This window comes from Penaeus vannamei, chromosome 9 (assembly GCF_042767895.1).
Source record: "Penaeus vannamei isolate JL-2024 chromosome 9, ASM4276789v1, whole genome shotgun sequence".
Lineage (NCBI taxonomy): Eukaryota > Metazoa > Arthropoda > Malacostraca > Decapoda > Penaeidae > Penaeus > Penaeus vannamei.
In genome coordinates, this window is record NC_091557.1 from 16,197,382 (window position 1) to 16,212,381 (window position 15,000).

General features: G+C 49.9%; 1 protein-coding gene across 1 annotated transcript in view; it reads right to left on the reverse strand.

Moving 5' to 3' along the window:
* Window positions 1–15,000, reverse strand: part of LOC113813565 (protein tiptop) — a 74,474-nt gene that overhangs the window by 58,329 nt on the left and 1,145 nt on the right. The window lies entirely within an intron of this gene.

Here is a 15,000-nt window from a genome sequence, read left to right on the forward strand (position 1 = left end):
AACAATCCTTGCTCCCAACGGAGGCTCAAATCGCAAGGGCAATAAAGACGATTTTACCCAAAGACTTGACGCGATTGACGCTCTTTGGTGCTGCAGTTGCCTACCTCTATCAGGCCCGAAGACGTGGCCCGACTGTTTTATGACTTATTTAAGATGGGATGGACAAGAATCTGATGAGTTCTGTGGGCAAAGAAGACGCCTGAGCCAAGAACAGTGTTAGCTTTACTGCTTTTCTGGACTTTGTAATAACCTCCTTTTTTGAGCATCTTGTTCTCCTTTAAGATTTGTATTGCTGAGATAAGGCCATACAAAGCATCTCGGCTGGATGCATCAATTGTATTTCAAAGCAAAACTGCTACATTTTCCCCTTGTATTTTGTATAGAAATAGACACTTGAGTAAATCATTTGACGTTATAGTATTATAGCAGGCAAAAACACTCTCGACAGTATTGCATAAAATGGGCACAGCTGAAAATGGAGATAAAATAAAGACACATATGTCAGCTCTACTAATTCAGAAGAACCACTAATGTCATCACCACGCTCAGGCAAACGACCTCGAGATTAACAAGACCAACATGAAGCAACAGACAGCAGTAGCAGAAGTAGGAGGAGGAGGAGCAGCAGCAGCAGAAAGCGGGAAGACAAGGCTAAGGCGATGAAGTAGAAGCAGCAAATACGAATAAAGGATAGAGAGAAAAGACGCCAAGGTGAGCAGGGAGAAGGAGGAGCAGCCTCTCAAGGAAGCAGACGGAGGAGCAGCAGCAGTAGGAGTCAGCTCACCGCCTGGCAAGAGCAGCGGGCCACAGACAACCCTGTCAATCATCTGGTCTCGACGGGCCTGGCTTAAGGGGGCTCTCTTCATCATGCCGCACCACTCTATTGCCACTGCTACCGCTTCTCGCAGCACCACACGCCCCGAGAAGCGGGCGCGTACACCGCTGCTCCCGGCCTCCGACGCACGCCCCGGAGGCTCGCTGGCTGCGGTGCTGCATGTCGCTTCATTGCGCTGCCTCTTGCTCGCACTCCTCCAAGGGCGTCACTTCTTTGTGTTCTCGCGGCGCTCGCAATCCGTGACAGATAAATATTTCGGAACAACTACGAGTCGGGAAAATATTTGTCGCATTCATAGACGGCGCTTTCCTTTATCCTTTTAAGCAGGAAGCTTTCCCCCCTAAATGTATTCGCTTTTCCATACACCTCGCTAAGAGTAGGTCACATGTGCACGTGGTGATTTATTGCATGAATTGCTATCAGCTTTTCAAAAGTTAGGCTATTCTTCTTGTTTGTTACTTCGGTTTACCAAGAACTGTCCCGTAACAGCCTTTGTTCGGTGAACTTTTTGCAGACCGACATCCACCTCACCACTTCTAAAACGACTGCTTGTCACAGCTGCAACTTTTTACTGTTCCTTTTTGACATGAGTTACCATTTCTTGCAGCGTTTTCTTGTAATTTAAGTTTATCGTCGCGCTGTATGCCTCGAGTCCTCGCCTCACACAGCACAGCCTCGCAGATCACAATCATCCAAATAAAAAATTATATCTATGACTAAACAGCCTCTGCGTCTTCATTATGGCCCACAAGTTCCACCGCTTGCTATTACATAACACACAAGGCGTTCTCGCAAACTTGTGTGCGCTCTCTCCCCAAAGAATCGAGATCTTCGCGATAGCTGCTGTGGACTGCTGTTTACACTCTGCTAGCAACGGCGGCATAGCACAAGCATCAATCCACGACTCGTAGCGTAAAATGACAGTTGTGAGTGAATCTGAAGAGGTTACACTAATAACCACACAATCATAACGTTATATGTCACTGATTGAGATTCGGATGAGAGTTTCAAACGTATCCAGCCTTTCGCGTAATAAGGCAAAGTATGTGTGTGTGTGTGTGTGTGTGTGGGGGGGGTAAACAACATTCCTGTAATTAGTGTACATGTACAGTCCGCATGGCGTTGGTACCTGTTGGGAATCTGCAGCAGGCTATACACACGCATTTCCTACAGCTGAAGCCCCTTGAAATAGCAAGGCAAGTCACGATCACAACTGAGGTTACAGGTACCTACGACTAGTGGAATCTTAAGACAACGAAGGAGGAGAAGCAAGTCAAGAGAAAGAAACAAAGTACAAGTTATGTAACTCTTAACTTCTAATGATAGATGTTTGCGCATGCCCAGGTGGAGCCCGCCAGGTGTGGCTGGCCCTAAGCTCCTGTGAATGAGAGGTTCCATCAACAACACTCACCAAGTCGGATAATGTCTTCGGTTAATCCCACAATAATGCTGACCAAAGCCCTGATAAGCAGGGTTTCTCGTAGCCGACACTTCGTAAAATGCCAACAATATCTGAATGATTACGAAGACTTTGCAGTCGTTAGCTGAATTATTTTCGTACCCAAAGCTCATCAAGGGCCTGAAAAGAACAGCAGCGAGGAAAGCTCGCTGCACAGGAGGCGTAACTGACAGGTACAGGATGCAGCAGCACCACCTCACGAGGTCGTCACATGTTCGAGGCAAGTGTCACTCAGCTGCATCTGCCCTTACACCCGCCAAAGAGTCGGCGACGTGACCACACCTTCGGCAGGGACGTGCCTGACTCTGAGGTAAGCTGCTGACTGCCGGCACATTGCCTGCTGCTCTGCCCTGTATGACAACTTTGTACGTCGCATCGGCAAGAGATGTGGTGCATCTGCCATCACTCTGTGTACACCATCCTCTTATATGTGGCATGAATCGCGCTCTACATAAAATACATTACTATCATCGATATACATTACATAAATCATGGGACACCGACACGCGTTTCGACTGAGCAGAAATCTCTTGCTATATCTACATCCAAAGCTTTCGTAGTTCACATTACACAAAGAAAACAAAACCCTCACTCTCACTAAACAGTAAACACTTTATCCCTAGATCTTTTATTTTAGTTCAGAATCAATACACAACAATGGAAGCTGCGAATAAACGGGCAGAGTGACCAGGAAAGTAATGATGCGGCGGCCGTCTTCCCCGCAGTCAATGGCGGGCCTTCCCTTCCGATTTTATTGATGTTTTGGAACAGAGTCCAAAATCACACAGCAAAGTCCACAGTCCCGAGTCCAGCGCCCACGGGGAGAAGAAGAGCCCGCTGGAATGGCGACGCGAAGAGGAAGAAAACAAAACAAGAAATCAAGCAGTCGGGAGCGGGAAGACATAGCAGCATGAGGAGGGACAGAGTGTCATCAGGTGTAATGATTACATATGAGTGTGCCAATGCGGGGTTCCTCGAGTAACGGCCTCGACTCGTCTCTGTCAGTCTTTATGGCCCATCTTTATTACCACCACAACTCCTGCTCCCTCCTTTGCCCCCCACTCTTCGCTCCAACCCCCTCCCCACCCCCGGGATACCTCATGCTGCCTTGCCCCCTCCTTCACCCCCCCCCCACCCCCGGCTCACCCTTCTCTGTCTGCGTTCCTTCCGTCTCGCGTTTTATCCTTTTTACTAAATCTCCTTACAACAGCGTTACATCACAACCTCGTTCACTCCCATCAGATGATATCCATCATTCGGCATTCTGACTGCCCCCCCCCCCCCCCCCACACCCTCTTCCACCAATTTGAATTCTTATGATTTTCAGAGGCCCGCTCCCCCTTCCCCTCCTTTCCCCTCCTCCCCCACACCTCGTCTGTCCCCACTCGCGTCCCCGTCTATTCCCGAGAAAGTAAATCTATCGATGCCTTAAATCCCTGAACTAGACACTATTTCGCTCTAAACGCTTTCTTGAACGCAGCGCCGCCTGGATCCCAACTGCTTCCATTTCCCTTCGTCCGTCGCTTTATCTGCGTCGTTCATCCCTCCTTCATTCTCAACACCTAAACATCCTATTTCCTAACAACCTCTGAGCTTTCGTTTTCTGTGTCGGCGTGTCCCTCTCTCGTTCTCCCTCTTTTTCTCTTTTACTCTCTCTCTTTCTCTGGCTCTCCCTCTCTCTCTCTGTAAATATATAAACACAAACACGTACACACGCACGCACACACACACACACACACACACACACACACACACACACACACACACACACACACACACACACACACACACACACACACACACACACACACACACACACACACACATATATATATATATATATATATATATATATATATATATATATATATATATATATATATATATCTTTGTATCTTCCCCCTCTCTTCCTTCCATCCTCTTCTTTCGTTCTCTCCCTTTCTTCAACCCCAGCTCCTTTCTCGAAATCCTTCGAACTCACTCACTTCCTTCTCCCTTCTCATTGTCTTTCTTTCGCCCTTCTATACCTTTTCTGTGTCTTTCTCTCACTCTTCTCCCTTCTCTGGCTTTCACTCACTCTCTTCTCCTTTCTCTTTGTATCTTTCTCTCACTCACTCTCCTCTCCCTTCTCTCTGCGTCTTTCACTCACTCCTTTCTCCCTTCTTTCTGTGTCTCTCTCACTCGCTCGCTTTCTCTCTCCCTCGAGTGTTTATGAGCCATGTTTATTACCGCCACAACTCTTGCTCCCTCCGCCACCTTCCCTCCTTCCCTCCTTCCAGCAACTCCGTCTCCCACCGCGCCATCAGTCTCGCCCTCCTGCTCAAGACTCTCTCCATCTCGGCTGATATGATCTCGGTTCTCCGTATTTATATGTGAGTAACTCCGATGCCAATCTCTCTTCCTATTTACCCTTTCCTTCTTTCCTGTTTATCACGTTTTCATTCCTACTTTACTCGCGAGTGTTCCCCGCAGGTGTGTAGAGTTTATATAAGGACTATCAGAGTCAGTCCCTAAAGTGAGTCTGTTCGAGTTATTCCTTTTCTAAGCTCCTTGCTCGTCGGGGAATGGGGGGGTGGGCGGGGTGAGGAGGAGAGGCTGAAGTATCAGTTCATCTCCCCCCCCCCTCCTAACATAGCATCAGCAGTTACTGACACTCTGTCGTGACAATGTCTCTCTGCCACAAGAACTCTGAAAATAAACAAAATTCTCAAGTAGACAAAACTTTTAAAGCCACTTGGTCCACTTCACAACATAAAGTAGCGACATTTTTGCTACGGTGCACGCAAGCCCCCCACCCCCCAGCAACGCCAACGCCGCCTTTCTTCCCCCAACGCACACACTGCACACCCCCCCCCCTTCTTCCTCACCCCCAAAGACCCATCAGTAGCTTCCTTCACTTGGTTTTCAATGACCTTGTTTCCTTCGCGCCCGTTTTCTGTGCTGCAGTGCTTCCCCAGATAGTTCCCAGGGGACACTCGGACAGGAGAGGTACATCTGTTCTCGCCCGGAATTTCAATCTATTCCCCTTAATCCGTCTTCATTTATCAAGGCTCAACGGTGGCAGATAAAATGTGGCGAGTTGGTCCGCAGGTCGGTAATGAGGTGTAAGGCAGATGGTGGCTGACCGCAGTTATGTAGACGGGCATGAGGTTAATGCTGAAATCTGGCTACGTCTTTGTCAGTTCTTTTGTCTTATCTGTGACCACGAGTCTCATCCGGGGTCACGACCTCGCGTTATCTGTGCCTTATCGATGACGGCTTTGGGTTTTAATAAAATGCAGCTAAGTATGATTCTTTATGCTAATGAAAATTACTTAACCATGAATTCATGCAATAGAAACTTTTACGTAAGTAGTGCAAGGTAAAAAACACAACTAAATCTACTACACGGATTGTTAAGAAAAGAATTTAGGTAATTCACATAATACAAAGAACGGAAGAAAAACACGTCTTGCAAGCATCTTCTTGATTTCCCCTGATTTTCGTTATGTTCCCCGAGGTCCGGCCGCCGTTTCCTCCGCGTCGGGATAACCTGGTGCATTCTGGTTTTGGCGGGATTACCTCTATCCATCGCCGCCCCCGACCCCTCCATCAGTGTCCGGGCCGCCAGCGCTGTCCATCTCTCCTCGCGACTCCTCCTGATCACCGCAATAACTCAAAGGTGCCTTAGCTCTTGTCCGTCCGGCCGACCTCTGTCCCTAGCCCTAGCCCTAGCCCCTGGCCTCTCCTTCCTCTCCTTAGGGCGCCCCATCCTCCCCCGCCCCTCTTCTAAAAGACGCTTTTCTTTATTCTCCAGTTTCCATCTTTCCTTCGCCGTTAACCTCCCCCTGCCACGTTATCCTACAGCAAGACCTCTCTTCGCCCCTTCGCTCTCCAGGGACCTCCAAGCAATGGCTTCCTTCCCTGGAGGCTGTCCCTTCGCACTCGACTCCTTTGGGAAAGCTTGCGTCATTTCGTCTCAAATAATGAAAGCGGGACATTGAAACAGACAATGAAATAAAAAAACGTTTGCATAAAAACAAATGAAACAGCTTGATGCCGCCGCCCTCGCCCTCCGCCTCCAAAGCGCATCGCGAGTCCAGCAAGCTCCGCGCGCGCGGTGACGAGCTGCCCCGAGCCGGCGTGACCGCTGGCTTCAGCATCGTCGAAGCAAAGACAACTTATCAACCAGGTCGCCCAACTTCCTCCCCGCGAGCTTCACACAATTTTAGGTCCATCCCAGGTCCACTTTGTTGTCGTAGGTTGAGCCTCCCGCCGGCCATTTCCTGCTTGAGGTCGTGGATCCTTCGTCTCTGTCTGGGTCTTGAGCCGTGTCCATCCCTCCCCGCGACTTCGTCCTGATGACCGTCATAACTCACCATGCTGGACAGTGTTGCCAAACTTAACCTTTTTCCTCCGCTCGGGGTATTTTCACCCTCTGACGTCGTGGGGAGATCCGTGATTCGGAGCTCCGTCAGAGCGCCCCCTCGTGGCGGGCGTCGTCGCCGCGCGCACGGCGGCCGCACATCGAAGAGATATTTGTGTTATAGTACGTAATGTTGAGGGTTATCTAGTCTGAGAGCTTGGCAGCACTGTCATAACTCAGTAAGCTGGAGCCCCCTGTCCGCTATCTCAGGAGGTCCTCAATGGGCGCCGTCGTCTTCTGCTCTCTTATTTTCTGATTCGCCCAAGACAAGTCAGGCTGCTGAGTTAGGGGACTGCTGACATGGTGGAGTCTAAAAGGAACTTAATTCTGATTTGTGCGCCGGATAGTGACCCCCACTTTTCAATTTGGGAGGCTGTGATAATTCCTGATAACCTGCTAACTCGCTCCAGCGGCGCCCGGTCACCAGCAGTTCTCCAGATTAGAGTCAACAAATAGATTATTTTCAATCCGGTTTACATTTCGTGTGAACATATCACTTGGCCTCAAAGACTCCTCAATCTTATTTTTTGGGTGTCATCAGCCCCTCCCCATCCTGGGGGCGTGCGGGCGCGGGGAGGCGGGTGCGCCTCGCCCATCACTCAGGGGGAGACGGAGGCCCTGGCAAGTCCCATCAACCACCTCAGCTTTGTCCCAGGGTCTTTGTGAGTCCCAACATCACTCAGGCCAGACTCACTCCCTTCGGGCGTCCATCAGTCTCTTATCACAAATTATGTCCTCCTGCGCGACTCAACTTTGTTTATTAGTTATGCCGTAATAAACAACTAAATAATTATGTTTTTGGTTGAATCTTCATACATTTTGTTATAATTACAATTTTTAGTTTTTAGTTCAAGTGATTTGCGTGTAAACCCCAGATTCTATTTAGCATAAACAAGAATATAATCCATTGTTCGTAATTTACAGCCCCAGCGCTGCAGTGCCAACACCAAACGGCATGCAACGGCCAGCGGCATTCCAGGACAACGCTCGCCGCGCAGCATCTCGCGGGCGTGGGGCGCCCGAGCGTCGAACAGAGCGAAGCGCAGCCTCTCACAGCGTCCGGCAGTTCCCGCGCTGCACACCTTGTTTTTTCCGCCATCACTCAGAGGGGCAGCGGCGCCCACCACACCCCCGTCGCATCCCGGCCCTTTGTGAGAGCCTTCCTCCGCCGGGAAGGACGCCCGGTCGCTCCGCCCGATATTAGTCCCCTTGTCGCTGTTAAAGGCCCTGTTCATCGTTGCCATCACTCGCGGGGATCCTGTAAATTCTGGGGAGGCCGGCGCGCTTTTGTGTTTTCTTTTTTACAGGCCGGAGACGCGGCTTATCAAAGAGGAGGCTGAGGCGCTGTGTACTGCGTGTCACCTGATGTATGATTTCAATAAACAACTCTAACGGTTACTGTTGCCTTTTCTAATATGAAGACGGCGAACATCTTAACGACTCGGGATGTGCAAAGCGCAAATCAGGGTGAATGGATTGAGCAGGATGTTCCCTGCCTAGCAGGCAGGCGGGGGGCGTGGGCTGTGGGCGTCGCAAGAACTTACGCCCTCGGCTAATGGGCAGCGTGGGCGCGCAGACCCTGCCGGGGACGAGGGCAAGGACACGTCCAGCGCGGGTGAGGGTCGGCGACTTTCAGCCGTGGCGTGTGAGGAGCGTCCATCCGTCAACCTCGGGCCGGGAACACATGACCATTACTTTGGCTGCCACGCCCCCGGCTTTTTGCGTGACGCTCTCCACCCCCCGCAGGATTTATGCCACGGCGGCCGTTTTCTCGCGTGACCAGAGCTGATTGTGGGTGATGCATGCGCCTCACGTGGACCTCGGCCCTCGAAGCCGTGTGACGTCCTTCACCGTCACCGCCACGTCACGTTGCACCATATCACCGTAAATTATGGTGCTCACTGCCACGGTACCTTCGGTGTTACACAGAGTCGCTTCCGCAAACAATAACTCTCAGGGCTAGCCCACTGATTACATTTTCATGGCAGGACAACATTAAAAAGGTATGTGCTATCTAAAAAGTGCAAAACAGCATATTATCAACTTAATGACAAAAGAACTTAAATGGCGTATTTATATTTACGTAAAAAGATTATTCGAACTATACTTTGCAAAAAGGACAGAAAAAATATTTGTATGAAACCTCCATAACACAACTTTCTCTCTCTGTCCCAGACCAAACGTTTGTATTCATGGCTGGTAAATATTGTGTTAGTGATGGTGGGCCTCGCGTCACACCATCAGCTGGCCGCAGGGCTCGGGGCTCCCGCGCCCCCTCGCTGCTGCCGGAGGGGAGGGGAGCGTCGCCCCTTTGTTGACAACGCCATTCACATTTCTCACCGCTCCTGCCACGTCACATAAATCCTTACTACGATTTGAACGTGTCAGAGAATCACGTCATGTTCGACGATGTTCGCAGGAAAAGATATAAAAAATGGAAAGAAAAAAAGATTCATTTACATCTCAAGGTTGCGCCGCCCATCACCGGCACCATCGCGCCTGAAAACAAGAGATGGCAACATATTCACAGAGTATGCCGGCGACAATAGAAATAGATAATGAGGGTTATCTGTAACGTGGATGTATTTAGATTAGTCAGCCTTTTCAAAAGAATCTCCCTCCTCCCCTTCCCCAACCCTCTCTCCCCCATCCTGCCACCCCCTCCCCCCCTCTCCCCAGCCACTGCTCTGCTGGGGGTACGTTCCACCACGGAGAAGCAGCAGCTGATGGCAGCGACAAGCAGGTCTAAGGGCGTGCCTGATCTAACTCCTGACGCGGCACGCAGGCATTCAGCGGCTCCTGGTCCCCCTCCCCTCCCGGCCAACGGAGAGGAAAAGGAGTAATGAACGGAAAGAAAACAGCTGACAGCTTCAACATTCACTCACAGTCCGGACCTCGAATACGCCTCCTAATGAAACCAAATGATGTGATCAATATTCCTAATACAGAGCCATAGCCATCCATTTAAGCGGTCTGATTCTGAGTAATAGTCGTCATTCGGGCGCGACAGGTATAAGAATCAGGGTAATCATTCTGAAGGGCCCTCGGGGACTCTTTTTACCATGTATGACCAAAAACTTTTCGCCAGTTGCTGCGGACGTGAAATATGAGCCGAGGCTATGTGAACCACGGCGCTGCGGGGACTAACATGCTGCGTTAGCAACATAGCGCGTCAGAAACTAACATAGTTTGTTTCCGAGCACTGCGCTGCGACTCAAAGGCCACGGGCGACGCAGCACAAGTCTAAGGGAAGTACCACTGTTTCATTCTACTTACATTACTCTATACTTAGTAGCTGGGCCCTTCCACCCCCACCTCTCTCTCTCTCTCTCTCTCTCTCTCTCTCTCTCTCTCTCTCTCTCTCTCTCTCTCTCTCTCTCCCTCTCTCTCTCTCTCTCTCTCTCTCTCTCTCTCTCCCCCCCTCCCTCTTCCAACACATCCCAGAGACCAGCACGCAGAAGGCCCGGCTGCGAGCAGGGGGGCGCGCGCAGGTCATTGGCGGCCGTTCGCGCGTGACCCTTGTTGACTCCCGGGCAGAGGCAGCGCACCAGCATGCACGATACACGCGCCTCTGAAGAAAAGGAGGTAATAAGGCTCGTTTTTCCACGCTGAGAAATAACGACCATTTGTCTGTTTCACATGTAATGGCGGCGGTTTATCATTCTCATTGCCAGTCGTCACCCGCGGCCTGAGGCGGCCGGCAGGAGGCGACCGGCGGCCTCCGCGCGGCCTGCCTGCACGACTGCGCCGCGACGGCTCCGAGGACGAGCTCGATCGCCGCCGAGCACCGGAGGCTCCTCGAGAGGCACGCTCGTCTCTCATTTCCTGTCTCGCTGTCGTAGAGGTCGGCAACATCAACGTATATCATCCTGCAAATGGCATGAAAATAATATATTCTACAAAGCTTTGTAAAGTGCCACGCCCTTGCCTGCGTCACACACGTCCTCTCGTGGCTTTGGAAATACGTGCACCGCTGTTTTCTTACACGCATGCGCACACACACACACATTTCTCTCTCTCTCTCTCTCTCTCTCTCTCTCTCTCTCTCTCTCTCTCTCTCTCTCTCTCTCTCTCCTCTCTCTCTCTCTCTCTCTCTCTCTCTCTCTCTCTCTCTCTCTCTCTCTCTCTCTCTCCTCTCTCTCTCTCTCTCTCTCTCTCTCTCTCTCTCTCTCTCTCTCTCTCTCTCTCTCATCCTCTCTCTCCTCCTCTCTCTCTCTCTCTCTCTCTCTCTCTCTCTCTCTCTCTCTCTCTCTCTCTCTCTCTCTCTCTCTCTCTCTCTCTCTCTCTCTCTCTCTCTCCAGTAGCCTCCCTCGTCTGCCCGATATGGAAAACACTCTCGAATGCCTAATGCGTGAAAAATTACGTTTACAGCGACTCCCTCAATGGACTGAAGAGCGGAGGATGTGAATATCATTTGTGGCCATCAAAGAGCCCTCACAACCTTACTTTTTACTGTCATCTGCATTGAGCCGGTATCGGAAAAGGCCAGTCCGGATACGCGGCCTGGGCGCGCAGGGCACTCGCGATTTGCCCGCTTAGGGTCCGATTTGCCCGCTTTTTTACGGGATTTTCGACTCAAGAGTGAAAAGCGCGAAAGACTGTCGTATCGTGTCATTTTTCCCCTTTCCTTCTTTTTTCTTCGCTTCGTTTTTCCTCCGCGACGAGAATCAATATCGCTTCGGGCCAAGGGCTTCAGGCCTGAGAGGGGCTCGTCATCAGGCGCAAACACCGAATTGTACACGCCGTCTTCTACGTTACCTTTCCCGAAGACAAATACGTCGCGGGTTGTAGTATAAAAATAAAATAGGACTGAGCCTCTCGCACACACACCGCCACTCGCTAACCTATTCTCAACAATATCTCTCTCTCAGTGAATGGAATTACATCATTTCACATCACACCTCCATTTCCACCGGGGAATTTCTCGCTGCTGGAATAAATATTTACATCCATAATGATCGCGCTATTTATCACGCATTAACGTCTCCCTGAGTCTGGGTTGCGTAGAGCTGGCAATAATGTCCGGTCTATGCGTATATATAATATCTTTAATGGTAAAAGCAGGTCATTTTTATGCACAAAGTGGACTGTTGTCTTCCACACCACTCGGGCTATCCTGAATGCGTCACGAATTTCTCTTTGGGAGAGAAGATTCCATCTGTGCAAATAAGATCGCGCTGGACAAAGCGAGGGCCGAACGTTCTTTAGCCTTTCCGAACAGAAACATTGGGTCTGCATAACTACTTATGGAACTCTTCCCGCTTAATATAAGTTTCATATTAATACATTGGACGAATCTTCTAAACAAAAAGACAAAAAAGATGGATAAAAGCGAAAGAAAGAGAGAGAGAAAAAACTTTATGCTCCATAATTGAAAAGTTGACCAGCGTGCTTGAAAGTGCAAGAGGGGGAAGGAACAATGGTGATGTTTGACCTGCCAATCAGCCGTCAATCACCGCTGCGCATCAAAGGAACCGCCACACAAACTTCTCGGTCACCTTAGGTCAGAGATGAGCAGGGGCGCGGCAGGGGCTCACTCGCCTTACCTTTCTTGCCGATGACTGCGAGCGCTCGGGCCACTTGGCCTTTCGGGGGAGGGCTGCCCTTGTCTGTCGGCTCATTATTTTTTTCTTTGTCGCCATGTTCCATATTGCTGACAAGGCTCCTTCTGTCTTCATATTCACTATTATTATTCTTATTGTTATCCGTCTTAATGCAATTATATTTTCACATTGCCATCATTATGTCTGTGATGATTTAGTTATCATTAGCATAAGGTTACGTCCAGTACTAATAGAAAATCATAAATTATCATTTCAACATTGCAGTCACTATGTTTAGGTTATTTTCGTTATCTCATATTTTTATCAGAATGGTAAATAATTATTCATATTTTTTTTTACTTCCACGTACAATCCTAGACCGGAAAACACGATCGTATTTTGAAACGAAGAAATACGCCCAGGACATGTGGGCGTGGGCGTCATGTCCCCCCCTCATGGGCTGGCCATTAACAGCATTACATGCAATAACAGGGCTTTGGGGTTCTCCGCCCCCTCCTTCCCCTCTCCTCCACCCCCGCGGCCCTACCGCCGCCCCAACCCCCACCCGATCTCCCATTCTTCGCCCCATCACTTCCCTCATCTCCCCTTTCCGCCCTCACCCCCTCCCCCTTCAGCGCCCTTCCCTCCCCGCCCCTCGCCCCCTCCCTCCCTGCGTCCCTAGCCCTCCCTCCCTCGCCTATCTCCCCTTAATCCGGCTCCCCTCTCCCTTCCCTGCGAGAGGCCGTCTCCTCCCCTCCTTCCCTCAGCGTTACTGCCTCTCCTCACTTCTTTCCACAATAATATGTATAAATTTAACAGAACTTTATCTTCGGACTCGTAGGATCTGAGGGGATATTTTTGCTGGAATGTTCACACTCAAATGCCGTTCTTGTCGTACCCAAAGTGCGCGCGCACGCATGTGTGTGTGTGTGTGCGTGTGTGTGTGTGTGTGTGTGTGTGCGAACGCGCGCGCGCATGTCTACAGCCAATGTGTGTGTAGTAGAGTAATTGTGAGTGTTTGTGGGTGAATGCACGCGCACGCGCGTGTGTGTGTGCACTTGAGGGTGTATGCGTATGCGTGTGCGTACACATTTCCCCTCCGAACACACTTTCCATCGCAGAGGCTTCAGGCCCACACCGACATCCACTCGCATGTATAAAACTGAAAGTGTAAAGCGGGAAAGAGAGACGGATAATAACAATACTAATAAACAAATTCATCTCAAGTTAAAAACCGCATCCGTGTCTCCTAGCAACCGAAACGAGGGGAATAGTGCGAAACAAAACTGGAAAAGGTTCTGAAAACGAGGGTCCAGGGGGTGAAATGTGGGTGAAATATTCGCCCATTCGTCCGTGTCGGCCTGAAGTGTGAATCGTAAAAACCTCCATAAATATTTGGGAACGCCCCTCCATCGCCCCATCACCAGAATAATGGAGGAAAAATAACACCTGGGAAAGCGTGATGTTATAATAGTGATATATAGTGCTGCGAGCCCCAACAATGTGACGTGGTCGCTATATGACCGCTATTTGCAGCGGTTTTTGTATATTTAGTTCACAAGCGGCGGTTGTCGGGAGCGGCGGAGGCGAAGGTGGAGAAGCACCAGGAGGAGGGGAAAGCGGAACGGTAGAGGAGATGGAGGAGGAGGAAGATGTGGTAGAAATAGAGGAAGGGAAAGAAGAGTAGGATGTAGAAGAGTTGGTGGAGGAGGAGGAGGAGGATGTGGCAAAGATGGAGAGAAAGAGAAGAAGAAGGAGGAGGAGGAAGAGGAGAAGGAGGAGGAGGAAGAGGAGAAGGAGGAGGCAAAGATGGAGAGAGAGGCAGATGTGGCAGAGATGGAAAGAAAGAGAAGGAGAGGAGGAGGTTGTGGTAGAGATGGAGAAAGATATTGCAGAGATGGAGAGAAAGAAAAGGAGGATGAAATGGTAGGATTTGAAGAAAGATGAAGAGGAGGAGGAGGATATGGCAGGGGTGGAGAAAAAGGAGGATGGAGAGGAAGTGGCAGGGATGGAGAAAGAGGAGCGAGGAGGCTGTGGAGAGACAGAGGAGAAGGAAGATTAAGAAGAGGTAAAAGACGGAGGAAGCGAAAGAAAGTGCAGGAGGCGAACAAAGAGGAAGAGATGGCAGCACGGGGCGAGGGCCGCTGTTCATAGGCGTGTTAACAAGAGGAACCTAATGTCGGAAATGCGATCATGCAATCAATAACTTACAGGCAGATGATAGTGTCAAAAGCAGAAGACATCAAGTTGAAACTAAGTAAGGGGAGAAGGAGAATAAAGATGGGAGGAGGAGGCATGAGAATGGGAGGATAAGGAAATAAAATGAAAGGAAGAAAGTAAAAAAGGTACAGAAAGGAGAGTAATAGGATCAGACCAACAAAAGATAAGGAAACGGAAGAAATGGTGGGCGATAAGATGTCAAAACGATGCAGATGAAAATCACAAGGAACAGAAAAAAAAAGAGTTTAGGCCGTTGCTGACGTCGACGGCGGAGGAGACAGTGGCGAGGTGGAAGGCGACGAACGCACGGGGAGATAGACAATGAAGGATATAAAGAAGGAAAAAAGGAAAGGAGGAAAACGCGGAAAAAGGAGGAATGGGAAAAACAAGCGTAAGAAAAGGGAGCTTCGTGATGACCCCAAGAAAACGTGATATTGAGACCGTTGAAAAACCTTCAGTTTCACTTGAACGGTTGGCGAAAATAAGCGAATTCCGGGATCCACTTCTCTTATATTCTTACCTACTGTCAGTGAGTGAG